Source organism: Akebia trifoliata, chromosome 8, assembly GCF_017979445.1.
Source record: "Akebia trifoliata isolate Shusen 1 chromosome 8, ASM1797944v1, whole genome shotgun sequence".
NCBI classification, from domain to species: domain Eukaryota; kingdom Viridiplantae; phylum Streptophyta; class Magnoliopsida; order Ranunculales; family Lardizabalaceae; genus Akebia; species Akebia trifoliata.
In genome coordinates, this window is record NC_141382.1 from 34,513,719 (window position 1) to 34,529,013 (window position 15,295).

Here is a 15,295-nt window from a genome sequence, read left to right on the forward strand (position 1 = left end):
TAACGCTGTATCAAACACTCAAAAAAATAATAAAATCCCGCATTTTGACGCAAACGCCGGTAAATTTGCGTTGTGAAGCGCAATCAATTGCACCCTATGTGTTTACCGTCTTTGATTCCTTTCTTGACGGTCAAACTTACAATGAGATCACACGCATCGAGATGAAACTATTTCTATAAAAAAAAATTATCTAAATCACCTTACATGTTCGTACTGCCATAGTTGTGCGGTAAGAGAAGAAATATTGTACAAGCTTTTTGAGTAACTTACTCTTAAAATTATAAGGGCGTGTTTGACTGCACGGCAAATCTTGTGACAAATGATTTGCCACGAAAAATCATTATATTTCGGTGTTTGACAATGAAAAAAGTTGAAAAAAGGTGGTAAAAAGATTTTGCCTCGTGCATAAGATTTGACAGTTCAAGCGAAAAATCTTTTTTTACCCCCCAAAAAAAAAATGATTTTCCACATTTAATTAGAAAAAATCACAATTACTTAATAAAAAAAATACGATAAAGAGTAAACATATTCAACCTAAACCACTATCTTCTTTGAGTTTCAGTTTGCCCCAACACTTTCAATCACTAGTTTTTCTTTGTTTTTGTAATTTACACGTTTTTATTTTTTACTTGCTTATATTATTTCTTTCGATTGGTTGTTGTTATTGTAGTAGTTGTTGGTTAATATAGACCATTTGAGCTCATCTTGTGGCATCCAAAAACATGATCCGATTCCAAAGGAACATGGTTGAAAAAATTCTATGAATGGTAGAATAAAAAAAAGTTAATTTTCACCATTAAATTTTGGGATTTCCATGTGAGTTCAACAACCATCTAGATCAAGACCAAATAAAAACAAAAAAAATATGAATTTGTTTTTATCTGAGTTTTTCCATGAAATCAAGAGTGATGTGTTGTTGGATTGCCAATTTAGTAATCCTTTTGAGATCAAGAAATTTTTGTATGATTTGAAAACTTACCAAGTTTGTAAAAAAAATGTTTCTCTTTGTTGATTGGAAAACACTTTCCTTACTAACATAGTAAGATTTCAAGTTTTGTTAAGGATCATTTAGCTCAAATGGATTACGACATTGGTAATCCAAGACCATAGTCCTCTAGATTTCATGGAAAAATTCTCATCTAATTTTTTTTTTTTCAAAATAATAATTTATTTTGGATTTGATCTAAGGTTTTGAAAATGAACAACTATCAAATTCCCCAATTTAAAATTATTTTAGACGAAATTTTCTTTGATGCTCCCAAACAATGGAAAAGGATTTTCCTGGCAAATCACTTGTCAAGTAATATTTTGTCTACAATCAAACATGCCTTTAGTATATTTGAAAGGAAAATACTGGAGTGCCTTCGTTGGACACTATACTCAACACTTCGTTGACATGGCAGTGCATAGAAATCCATTGACTTGTTTATCTTGTATCTCGAGGAAATACAAACATGGTTATTTGTGCACTACCACGTCAGTGTAGTGTTGAACACAATGTCCAATGAAAACAATGTAATACAAGTACACAACTCTATTTGAAATGCCTCCTTACTTTAAAAATTGATTGTTTCCTTTAATTTAATTCGCTCTTTATTAACCTCACTACCAAAGCTAAATAAAAACTCTATTTTACATTTTCATAGGTTTAATTAAATAATGCCAACTATTTTCTTAGAAGATTAATTATCTTATGATCATTTTCGTAAGAAAATATTTTTCTTACAATCATATAGCTCAACTCGGCTTGTCCAAGAAAAATGATTAGGGACTTGACCATGAGCTAACAAAGGTAGGGTTAGACACAAAATTTTCTAGCTCATTAAATTCATGCTATGCTAGAGCTCAAAATTGGTGTGGAGCCGCCTACGAGGCTCTGATACTCAAGTTAGAGTTCAAATAAGTTGTAAAAAAAAAGTTAAGTAGAGATAAAAGTGAGTTCATAATTCACTCCTTAGTGTGGAGGGGCTTTTCTATTTTATAAGCTTGGATGACTAGTGTAGATGCAAAAACTTGCACTATCTCGAGATTCCTACTGAATTTTGATTCCTCCTTTTCTTATACACCTAGGTGTGCCTGCAACAACATCTCTCAAACGCCCAAGTTAGATCCTTAGTACAAGAAAAATAGTATTTAGAATTTTTAGGGAGAAAATCACATACTTATACAGTGTCTTGTGTCTTTCTATTTATAAGGGTTTCTTTCCACTTTTTTTCTTTCAACCGTTTTCGCCCTTTTTGGGATTTTCCTTGATTCTTGAGAATATAGTTAAATTCTTGATTTTCAAGGATTCGATGTTTTCGAACTTTCGTCCTAGACCATTGAAATCTTGATTTAAGATGTCAACCGACCTCCTTTCTTCCAATCTCCTTCACTAGATCGGATATTCAATAAAATCATCTCGTAACTGCCACGTGTCATTTAAAAAAAAAATATCCTGCATAATACCCCTTCTTGGTGCTTTGGATCTAGATCTGAGGGGTCGAGACTAGTTTATTAAGTATCGACATGTGGTAGTTTCCTATTGGATTGTTACTGTTCAGTTCTCTTTTCGCCTTCTGCCTTTGGCATTAAAATCGAAGTCTGACCGTTCGAACTTTCATAACGACACTTTAAATGATTCTCTCGTTCAACATGTTGTTGACTATCTTGTATTGATAATCGTGAATGTTTATTGTGGCACATTTATCTGCCGCACACACTTGTCAAATTTCGCATGGCTAATTGCGTACGCCTGCTCATACCATTTTTTCGTTTCCAGCGTGCAATCAATGTTTCGACAACCTATCATCATCACGTTCATCAAGTTAATCTCAGCCCTCTACTATTTGCATATCTTAGTGCTTTTGAAGTCTATAAATACTCCATTCTCCTTCTCATTTTCATTTTTACTTTTCTTTTCTACTTTTTCTTCTTTTTCTCTTGTTTCCTACTGTAGACACCCCATTTTTGCACTTGCCTGATTAATCAACTCGTCAACCCGATTGCAACGGTTCTCAATGATGGATAGTTATTCCAATGCTTCGTTTGTTACCAGATATGTTTTAGAAATTCAAATGAAGTATCTCAAACTAACAAAACTGTAGAAATCACACTACGCTAGGAAAATATGACCCAAAAAACATAGAAATTATTATCTTACAGACTAAAAAGAAGCTTCACGGTAAAAATTACTAAAAAATGATCAAATTATCAAAATACCCCTAACCTCAAAACATCCCTAGAGCCTACATTACGCTTAGGAAAACCCTTTTAAACAAATAAAATAATAAATTGAAATCAAATAAATTATTTCGCCAATTTCATAAAATTTGATAAAATTACGAAAATACCCCTCATAAAATTCACGACCATTTCACACAAAAAATTTCATAAATGACACAAACTAATATTCCCATTGAATTCCTTACAAAAAATCGATTCCAAAATATCGTGGAACATTGAAAAACGACTTAAAACGAAAAAACTCATCTCCGATGACAAAACGGTAATTTTACAATTTTAATAATTAAAATTTTTAAAATTAATAATTAAAACATTAATTAATGTAAAGTGAAATCTTAATTAAAATTAAGTTAATCAATTAAGACTTAAGTCAATCAAACGAGACTTAAGTTAAAATAGAATTCTAATTAAACTCTAAAACTACCTAAAAGAATTCTAATTAAACACCAAAACTACCTAAAAGAAACATAATTAAACTCTAAAACTAACCCTAAAAGAATTCTAATTAAATACTAACACTATCTAATAAATATATAATTAAACTCTAACTCTATCTAAAATAATTATAATTAAACACTTACTCTATCTAAAAGAATTATAATTAAACATTAACTCTATCTAAAAAGCACCTAAAAAAATCTATAAATAGAGACCTCTACAACCTATTTTCGAGGGTCAAAATAAATCCTAGAAAAAGTAAGTTAAAAAGCTTCCCTAGCCTCCCCTAAACCCTAATTTTGAAGTCCTAACTCCTTACCTAACATCCATACCCCCACTTTAGCTCAAAAAACACTTAGAAACCCTTCAAAAACACTTAGAAATTCATAAACAAATCAGAAAAATTCAGATCTAAGAAGGAGGTATTTCATCTTGGAGATCTGAAGTGAATTCGGTGATAAAACAAAGTAAGGAATATTAATCAAGGGATCTCTCCGCTAGATCTGAGGGAACAAAACCGTTGTATTCGTAAAGGTAAATATTTTTTATTTTTTGTTATTATTTAGGTCTTTTTAGCAATGTAGTCTTCTTGAAAAATAGTAGAGACTGGCATTTATCGGGCGGGGTTAGTGCCTAACACCTTCCAACCCCGTAACGTGATCTCCGGACCTGTAGTTTCTTTCATAAATTAGTATTATTTATCTTTTTAGAGTCAATGTTCGATTCCTAGACCATAATAACTAGGTGACGACTCCCAAACCTCAAAAATCAAAAGTGGATCCACGCACCCCAAGGATTGAGGGCGCTTTCTGTGGCGACTCCACTAGGGATTATTGATGATTAGACTTGAAAAACCCCACGTTTGGGGAATATTGCCATTTAGACCTACTTTTTATTATTTTATTTTTTATTTATATTTTTTTTATTATTTGATTTGATTATTTGTTAGGATTATATTGCATTCTCTCAGCATTGTTTGGATTAATTATTGTGGAATGTTATTTGCTATGACTTGTTTAGGGACATTTGGAATGACCCTAAATAATGCAGGCTGTGAAAAGGATTTGACCCATTTTTATTTTTTGGATTATTTTTGGGTTTGTATTATCCATTATTGGTACTCTTTGATTCAATTTTGGATTTGACATATAATTTTTTCTTTTTGGTTCAATCGAGGGTTATTTAGAATGACCCTAAATAATGAAATATTCAAATTGACATATGAATTGAGAATGGAATGATGATGGTTGGGATAAGAGTTATGATTTTTATTTTTATTTTTTAAAACTTTTTGGATGAATTTTTTTAGCACGTTGCTAGGCATAGGTGGAAGTTGTGAAAATAAATTATTTGTGAGTGATGGGTAGGAAATAAAAAAATTATCTTTTTTAATGTTGTTGGTGATAATTAAAGAATTAAAAAAAAAGTTAAAAAAACAATTTAAAAAAAAGCACGTAAAAAAAAGAAAATAAGAAAAACGATATAAAAAAAAACGTTTTGAATAAAAAAAAGTAAAAAAAATAATAATAATAAAACGTTTAAAAAATAAAAAAAAATGTTTAAATTTTTTAAAAAAAAACATAAAAAAAAAATTTAAAATTAAAAAAAAACGTAAAAAAGTTAAAAAAATTAAAAAAAACGTTAAATAAAAAAAAACATTTTTAAAAAAAAGTTAAAAAAAAAACTTTTTAAATAAAAAAAAAAGTAAAAAAAAAAAAAAAAACAAACGATTTTAAAATAAAAAAAGAAAAAAACGTTTAAAAAAAAAAAAAAAACTTTCAATTTTAGTCTTACTTGATTGACTTTAAGATTAATTTTAGTCTTACTTGATTAACTTTAATTTTGACTTTAATTTTACTTGATTGACTTTAAGATTTTGACTTTAGTCTTACTTGATTGACTTTAATTTTAATTAGGATTTCACTTTACATTAATTAATGTTTTAATTATTAATTTCAGAATTTTTAATTATTAAATTGTAAAATTACCATTTTACCCTCGGAAAGGACTTTTGCGTTTTAAGTCGTTTTTCAATATTCTAGGATGTTTTGGAATCGATTTTTCATAAGGAATTCAATAGGAATATTGGTTTGTGTCATTTATGAAATTTTTTGTGCGAAATAGTTGTGAACTTTGTGAGGGGCATTTTGGTAATTTTGTCAAATTTTTTGAAAATTGGCGAAATAGTTTATTTAACTTCGATTTGTTATTTTATGTGTTTGAAATGGTTTTTCTAAGCGTAATGTAGGCTCTAGGGATGTTTTGAGGTTAGGGGTATTTTGATCATTTTTTAGTGATTTTTATTGTAAAGTTTTATTTTGTCAGCAAGATGATCATTTCTATGTTTTTGGGATTATATTTTCCTAGCGTAGTGTGGTTTCTATAGTTCTATTAGTTTGAGATACCTCATCTGGATTTCTGAAACATATCTGGTAACAAAATAAAGTATGGGAATAAATATCCATCATTGGGAACCGTTGCGATCGGGTTGATGGGTTGATTAATCAGGCGAATGCAAAAATGGGGTGCCTACACTATTTTAGAAAAGAGGTGATTTAAGAGTGCCTTTGCTCAAGCATCGCGCGTCACCATTGATTTAAGGATTAAACTGGCTACTTTTAGCTTCAAAGAAGTGGGTTGAAATTTTAGATTATCACATATACGGTATATCAAACCAAGTCACCACGTACCGTCTGATTGAGTATGCTCGAGAGGTATATAGGTGTACTTGGGCAAGGGTGGTTAGATAAATTGCATTGCACGTAGTAAACCTAGAGTCTAGAAGCCTTCCTATAGGTCACGACCTGAACTTACTATGGGTATTCTCGGGTTGCTCTATTTAATCCAACCAATAGGTAAGTGGGTGGACTGATCCAGACCATTCAAACTAAATCCACTATATCGGCCTGACCCAATCGGTGAAGTGTACCGATCAATTTGAACCAATTAAATCAGTTGGCCCAATTGACAAATGGATCAAACTGATCAATACCAAATCAGTTGGACTAATTGGTTTCTCTTTTAAAGATCCAGACCACTTCATATAGAAAGATTCGATCTTATGATCAAATTAATTTATCTGATCAAAGGATATATCCTAATCAGGGGTAGACCCGTGACTAATCTTTTTCATATTCTTGGTCACTATAAACTTATAGTGCATTTGGATTCAATATTTCCTACCGGAGGGCTAATTTATATCAAAATTTTAATTATGTGGCTAAGAGTCAAACCTTCAGAATTGATGGTTAATCTTAGGTGCCCCTAAACGTTTTAAACCTTTATCTATGTCATTTTGGGTCTGTCAAAAGAGTCGTCTAGTCAAAGTACCAATGTCAAGTCCAAGTAGTTCATCCACCTAGAAGGACCTTCTCGTTTTGTAGATAATTGTCCTTGAGTTTTCTTTGAGTTTCAATCCAGTTTCGTCAGTCTTTAAATCCAGTTAGTTGTTTCAGTTACGTTAGTTTTCTTCAACTTTCAAGTTTTAGTCGAGTTTGTTAGTCTATGTTTTTCAATTCCAATAAAATAAAGAAGCTTTTGATTATCATGCGTGCAATAATGATATGAACATAAAATCTAACATGAGGAATAACTCAAAGTTTACTAATCAAACTTGATAAATATGGGAGTTAAATAGTACACTCAAGAAGTACAAATCGGTACTACATTATCCTCAGGGGAACATGAGATAATAATAAACTTATTGAGAAATTCAACAATGTTCCTGTATGGTCTCATAAGGATATATTGATAGATTGCACAAAAACATAGATCAAGACATAAAGTCAAGGGTGATTCTCAAAGTCAAAGTTCTTCGATAAAAAATAATGCAGTTGAAACCATCGACAAAGGTGCTAAGAACCATAAAGAAGGGATCCATCATGTTTTTCACTTAAGAGAGAGAGTTCTCATTCATTAAAAAATAAAAGATTTTCTGGAAGTTCTAGAAAAGTTGAACAGTTAAATACAAAGAACTCAATTACACTCAATTTCGTAGAAGAAGATTGAAGATTACTCTTTCTTAGAAGAAGATTGAGGATTACGCTTTTTCAAAAGAAGACCATACTCAACAGAGTAATCAAGTTATCGAGTTCCTAGAACCTTAACCAAATCAATTAGCATTTCACCAAAAGAGGCCTACTTTGGTCAAACTATTTTCTTGTCTTACCAAGAAGAAGATAACCTTCTTTAGCCCCTTGCAGCCTTTAAAAAAAAAATCAATAGCCTTTTTTTTCTAAACCGCACAGACCAACCTTGAGAGGGAATCTTAGTATGAACTACGTTTTGACCTGATCTCAAAAGAAAAAAAAAAAATATTTGGGGTACGTAGGCAACCTGAGAAGTTACTTCAGGCCCGGTCACGCAAAAAATTATATTATCTTAAGAAAAGTGCCATCCAAAAGGAAAATCCCCTATTGAAAGGTTCAAAAGAAGAGAATGTCAAACTAGGGGCATTAGAAAAAATTGACAGAAAAGAAAAAAAATGCCAAACTAGGAGCATTAGAAAGAAAGAGTCAAAAGAATTTATAGAAAAGAATGACAAAAAAAAAAGAATATTAAACTAGGGTCATTTTGGGAAGTCGAGCCTTTTACTCTTTCTTTCTAAACCATGTCCTAAGCCCCACCTATTAAGTCCTCCTAAATGCTAACTGACTCGGTTAAGGTGTAGGGAACCAAGAAGCTATCGAGTTGAATATTCAAGATCATCGAGAAAAAAATAGAAGCCCACTAAATCAAAACCTGAAAAGGCGACTTAGGCAAAAATTATGACATAACCATAAAAAAGAAAGCTTGCTAGGTTGAAAATCTAAAAAGGAAACCTAGGTAAAAATCAAGGAATCTTTAGAAAAAAAAAATCCGCTAGGTTAAAAACCTGAAAAGGCAATCTAAGCAAAAATTAGGACATCATCAAATGGGAGGAAAAGTCCAATCAAGAAGAAAAATTCAGAAGAAAGCTTATGCAGAAACTAGGAAATGCAGAACCATTCAAGCCACAACATTCGTTTTTCAGCCAAGAGCTCACATCCGACGAAGACAATGTTGAAGTCGAAAAAATCAGAAGTCATCTTGAAATTGCAAGATTTTCATAATATGTTTACTTGTTCAAGTGTTCGTTAATGGAAGATGTAATCATCAACCACTTTGAAGAGAAAGATCTTCTATTCTAATATGTATCAAGATTTTTTAGGTCCAGCTCAAGCATTTTTCAAGAGAAATTCGAAAGAAAATGATCAATCCCTTATTGCACATATGATAATCTTAAGAGTATTAAATTTAAGGGAATGTCAGTTCTTCTATCTGTCATACATCAGAGTCTATATTTTTCAAGCGTAATCCATTCCATCAATCTCGTAGTTAAGTTCCAGTTAAGCCCAACCTTGAAACTAGGGGCATTTTTGAAAGTCATTTAATTCCAAAATTTTATTCTTAATCACATGATAAAAAGGAAAATCTTACTTAAAAGTCTGATGAAGTCCAATGACAATTATGAATCAAGATACTTGATAAGCTAATAAAGACTCGATCTTTCAAATTTTGAGTTCGATTTTGAATCATAGAATAAATTAATAGGATCGTTTAAATTCCTATAAATCTAAGCCCGAGAAACGTGGCTTAGTAAGTTCGAGTCCGAGAAAATAGACTCCAACTTTTTTTTGAATCATAGAATGAATTAATAGGATTGTTTAAGTTCATATAAATCTGAGCCCGAGAAACGTGGTTTAGTGAGTTCGAGTCCGAGAAACGAGACTCCAACTTTTTTTGATTCATATAATGAATTAATAGGATTGTTTAAGTTCCTATAAATCTGAATTCAAGAAACGTGACTTAATGAGTTCGTGTCCGAGAAACGAGACTCCAACTTTTTTTGAATCATAGAATGAATTAATAGGATTGTTTAAATTCCTATAAATCTAAGTACGAGAAACATGACTTAGTAATTTCGAGTTTGAGAACAAGACTCCAACTTTTTTTTTTGAATCATAGAATGAATTAATAGGATTGTTTAAGTTCCAATAAATTTAAGCCTGAGAAACGTGGCATAGTAAGTTCGAGTCTGAGAAACGAGACTCCAACTTTTTTTGAATCATAGAATGAATTAACAGGATTGTTTAAGTTCCTGTAAACATTAGTCCGAGAAGCGCGGCTCTAATAAGTTCGAGTCCGAGAAACGAGACTCCAACTTTTTTTTGAATCATAGAATGAATTAACAGGATTGTTTAAGTTCCTTAGCTCGAGAAGCGTGGCTACAATAGGCTCAAGTCCGATAAATGATATTCAAATTGTTTCGAACTCTAAAAAAGAATTTTAAATAGGATTTAACGAAATTCCTACAATGTTATGACTTCAATTACCTCATTGTTCAACCTTGCCATGATTGCTTTCGTTGCATAAACACATTTCAATTTTGAATCATTATTGTCAGTGAGAGAAGATCTCTAGGACCTGACACATTTTTACTCAGTAAGCATCATACCATTGCACACACGTACACTTTTGCATTAGTTAGGGAAAATTTTCTAAAATTTGAGGATTTGACATCGTCAGTGAGAGTTTAAGCTCGAGAACCTGACAAACTTGTTCGGGGAGAGTTTTACCTTCAAGGATCCAAACGTCCAAACAATTTGCTAAATCAGGCTGCAAAATGAACTGTCACTTGCTTTGGCATTCTGATATCGCACAATCTACCAAAATAGATATACTATCTAGTTTTCTTCAACCCTCTGCCAAAGAGGGGCATCTGTAGACACCCCATTTTTGTACTTGCCTTATTAATCAACTCGTCAATCCGAGTGCGACGATTCCCAATGATGGATGGTTAGTCCAATGCTCCGTTTGTTACCAGATATGTTTCAGAAATTCAGATGAGGTATCTCAAACTAACAAAACTGTAAAATCACACTACGTTAGGAAAATATGACCCATAAAATATAAAAATTATCATCTTGTAGACCAAAAAGAAACTTCATGGTAAAAATTACTAAAAAATGACCAAATTATCAAAATATCCTTAACCTCAAAACATCCCTAGAGCCTACATTACGCTTAGGAAAACCCTTTCAAACACATAAAATAATAAATTGAAATCAAATAAACTATTTCGCTAATTTTCACAAAATTTGATAAAATTACGAAAATGCCCCTCATAAAATTCATGACCATTTCGCACAAAAAATTTCATAAATGACACAAACTAATATTCTCATTGAATTCCTTATGAAAAATTGATTCCAAAACATCTTGGAACATAGAAAAACGACTTAAAACGAAAAAAGTCCTCTTCGAGGACAAAACGGTCATTTTACAATTTTAATAATTAAAAATTCTGAAATTAATAATTAAAACATTAATTAATGTAAAGTAAAATCCTAATTAAAATTAAAGTCAATCAAGTAAAACTTAAGTCAAAATCCTAATAGAATTCTAATTAAACTCTAAAACTACCTAAAAGAAACATAATTATACTATAAAACTAACCTTAAAATAATTCTAATTAAACACTAACTCTATCTGATAGAAACATAATTAAACTCTAACTCTATCTAAAATAATTCTAATTAAACACTAACTCTATCTAAAAGAATTATAATTAAACATTAACTCTATCTAAAAATACCTAAAAAAATCTATAAATAGGGACCTCTACAACCTATTTTCGAGGGTCAAAATAAATCCTAGAAAAAGTAAGTCAAAAAACTTCCCTAGCCTCCCTTAAACCCTAATTTTGAAGTCATAACTCCTTACCTAACATTCATAACCCCACTTTAGCTCAAAAACACTTAGAAACCCTTTAAAAACACCTAGAAATCCATAAACAAATAAGCAAAATTCAAATCTAAGAAGAAGGTATTTCATCTTCGAGATCTGAAGTGAATCCAATGATAGAACGAAGCAAAAAATACTAATCAAGGGATTTCTCCGTCAGATCTGAGGGAACAAAATCGTTATGTTCGTAAAGGTAAATAATTTTTATTTTTTATTATGATTTAGATCTTTTTAGCAATGTAGTCTTCTTGAAAAATAGTAGAGACCGGGATTTGCTGGGCGGGGTTGGTGCCTAACATCTTCCAATCCCATAACGTGATCCCTAGATCCGTAGTTTCTTTCGTAGATTAGTGTTATTTGTTTTTTTAGAGTCAATGTTCGATTCCTAAACCCTAATAACTAGGTAGTGACTCCTAAACCTCAAAAATCAGAAGCGGATCCGTGCACCTTGCGAATTGAGGGTGCTTTCACCTACCTTAAGGTCTCCTATATTTTTTTCTTTACGCTTGATTCTAATGACATTTAGTGAAAACATTTTTGAGAGATCTTTGAAAGTTAAGAGTCTTGCCATTTTCCCTCTTTTCTGATCCTTTTCCCTTTTATTTTATTTTTTCTTCTCTCCATTCTTTGATAGCTTGGGAAATCGTATTCTCCCACTTGTACTTCGCTCTCTTAGGTCAGAGATACTTATGTTATCCTTGACGATGTGGGTACCTTTTATTCGAAGGAACCCTCATCTTTTTAGGGGTTCCCCAAGGTTTTATTGTAGTTTATTGGGGGCAACTTAAGATTGATCTTCAAGTTCTTCTAAGTAGACTAACTCGGGAGGTCTTAAATTTCAATAGAAGGGCGTCCAGGCAAATGAACGGTAATTTCTACTATCTTATCATTGCTATTGAGCAAATGAATGCTCAATTATAAAAATGGCTAAAGCTCGGACTTCTTGATATAAAGGTCCAATTTTCCTTAAGAGGTGCCCCAAAAATAGGGGTATTTCTATTTCATGAAGAGATAGGGAGATCGTCCATATTCAAGCTTCTTGATTCAGTTATGGAATGGTTTTTGTTCTCGATTATGCTTACTGGTCGGTGGTAGAGTGCACCTAGAGACAAATTTCCCCCACTCGCCTTCAACCAAATTGGTAAGTTTGTTTTATGAGCTTGATCTAACATTTCTCTTATCATTTTGGAATTTAACTTCCATCTTATTTTTTTTTCCTAATTTGACAGATTCGAGAAAAGACAAAATGGTTCTAGACTCGGTAATGATAAATCATATTCTTTTCGATTAAGAATTGTACCACTAAGTCATTGACATTCTTGCCCCTACCAACTCTTAGCATGAAGGAGATAAGTAAGAAGTAAGGTGTGCTTTTACCGAGCCTTATCCTTTTAGAGGACTCCGTGAGGTACCCGAAGACGATGTCGAAGATATGGCATCGCTATGTTCCTACCGTCTTATCTTTGTTGACTTCATTGATAAGGTTTAAGAGGTGCAACATTTTACTCCTTAAGAAGAGGAGGAAGAAGAACAACTTCTGTTGAGGAGGTTGAGGAGGAATACTATAGTCCGCCCCCTTTCTGTTCCTGATTCTGCTCTGGCTTCGGCCTCAACCTTAGCTTTCTAGTTGAGGTCGAGGGATGGCGACCCCCCGAGTATTTCCTAGGTTGTCTCCCCATTCGTGGTTGGCCACCCAATCACGGATCAATGTGCCGCGTTCTCCAATTCTAAGATTTTATGAGCCATATTTGAATCATTTTGTCTCCCTAAGGACAGGGCACTCACCAATAAGTACTCCATAGAAGATCCAATTCAGTTATTCTATGACATTTTCTGAGTTTTGGCCGTGGTATGAAATTTACATTTATTTATTTTTGTCTTCTTTGATTTTATTAATAACTTCTCATCCATTTTTCGTTTTCCTTTTAGGTTCAACACAGGGCCCTCAAGTTCAGATAGTCAAGGGATACGGGCATCATCAATCGTGATGTCGCCGAGGCAGCTGTTAAGAAGCTGCAAATCGAAAGGGATGCTACCTTCTCCCACAACCTGAAGATCTAAGATGACTGGGATGCCCTAAGATCCGAGCTCCAAAGTTTGAAAGGGTAGTTGGAGTGGGTGAAGTAGGATCTCACTTCGACTTTAAAGGAACTCGCCTTCTCAAAAGGGTAGTTGGAGGCCAAAGAAACGAAAAAGGAGAAGGAGTTTTAGGATTAGCTCAACCCCCTCTAGGCGTCATTCGATGACTCGAAGTTAGCTTGGGAGAAGGCCTGTAATAAAACCCTTTGGATATATGAGTTACTACAAGCCAAAAAATATAATTTTATAAAACTCTTTTATGGTGTCCATTCGTACCTTAATTGAATGGTGATAACTCCTAAACCCGTGTAGATGAGCTCTAAACCTCCTTAAAGATTTTGAAGACAGCGTATCTACAGTAATGAGCTAAGACTTTCCAACTCCTAATGGTCAGGCTTGGCTCCTGTAATGGGCCAAGACTTTTCAAATGGTCAGGCTTGGCTTCCATAATGAGCCAAGACTTTCCAACCCAAAATGTTTGGCTCCCATAATGAGTTAAGATTTTCCAACCCCAAACGGTTGGGTTTGGCTCCTATAATGAACTAAAAATTTCCAACCCCAAATGGTCGAGGTCACTCCCGTAACAAGCCAAGACTTTCCAACCCCAAACACTTCGCTCTTTTAACAAGTCAAGATTTTCCAACTGCAAACGGTCAGGCTTGATTCTTGTAACGAGTTAAGATTTTCTAATCCCAAATAATTGGGCTTGACTTTCATAATGAGCCAATACTTTCCAACTCCAAAAAAAGATCATATTACTGGAAAATAGAAAACTCATTGATAATATTTCTTAAGGTTAAAAACATTCCATGGTGCCATAATTACATCTCTCATTCTAATTTTCAAATAATAAACTCCAGTTTCCCCTTATTTGTATATAATGCACAGTCCTTCCCAATTTTCCCCAAGCTTTTTACTGTTCAACTCTTGTGTGTTTTGAAAAAAATTTCGCAGGACCATATCTTCAATTTTGAACACTATCCTAAGAACTTTTTGAATATAAGATCTCGTCAACTATTGCTAATATATACCGAGTCTTTTCATAACTTATTCTCAAGTTTTATCTAGCTAGTCAAGGTTTCATGCCAACAATTCCTTATTTTTATGAGTCTCGACAGCCTGTGTTCTAGTCGTCGGAACCTACACTTTTGTTGGGATTATGACTTCTATTCCATAAGCCAGTGCAAACAGTGTCATCTCCGTAGCTTATGTCAATATTGTTTGGTATGCCCATAACATACTGTGTAGTTCATCCACCTATCTTCCCTTGTGTTCAGCCAATTTAAATTATCTAGGATCGTCTTGTTCAAAGCTTCGACTTGCCTATTACCTTGAGGATATCTAGGTGATGATTGGAGTAAGCGTATTCCGTATGTTTTACAATAAGTGAGGATTTGATTATCCTTGAATTGCATTCCATTATCCAAAATTATTACTTATGAGATCTTGAACCATCTTATGATGTGTTCTCATATAACTTGATGACCTTCTCCCCTTTAATTTGAGTCAAAGGGATTGTGTCTATCCATTAAGTAAAATAGTTGGTAGTGACCATTATAAATATCTTACTCCTGGATCCTTGTGGTAACGGTCTAACAATGTTCATTCCCCATATTGCGAATGGCCAAAGAGTAACCATTGGATGAAATTCCTCGGCAGGTCGGTGATTCATCTTTGCATGTCTCTAGAACTTATCGCACAATTTCATGTATCGTTTGCAATCCTCGGCCAGTAATACCCTTATGTTATCACCTTATTTCCCATTGATCGCCCCCTGAGTGATTTTCAC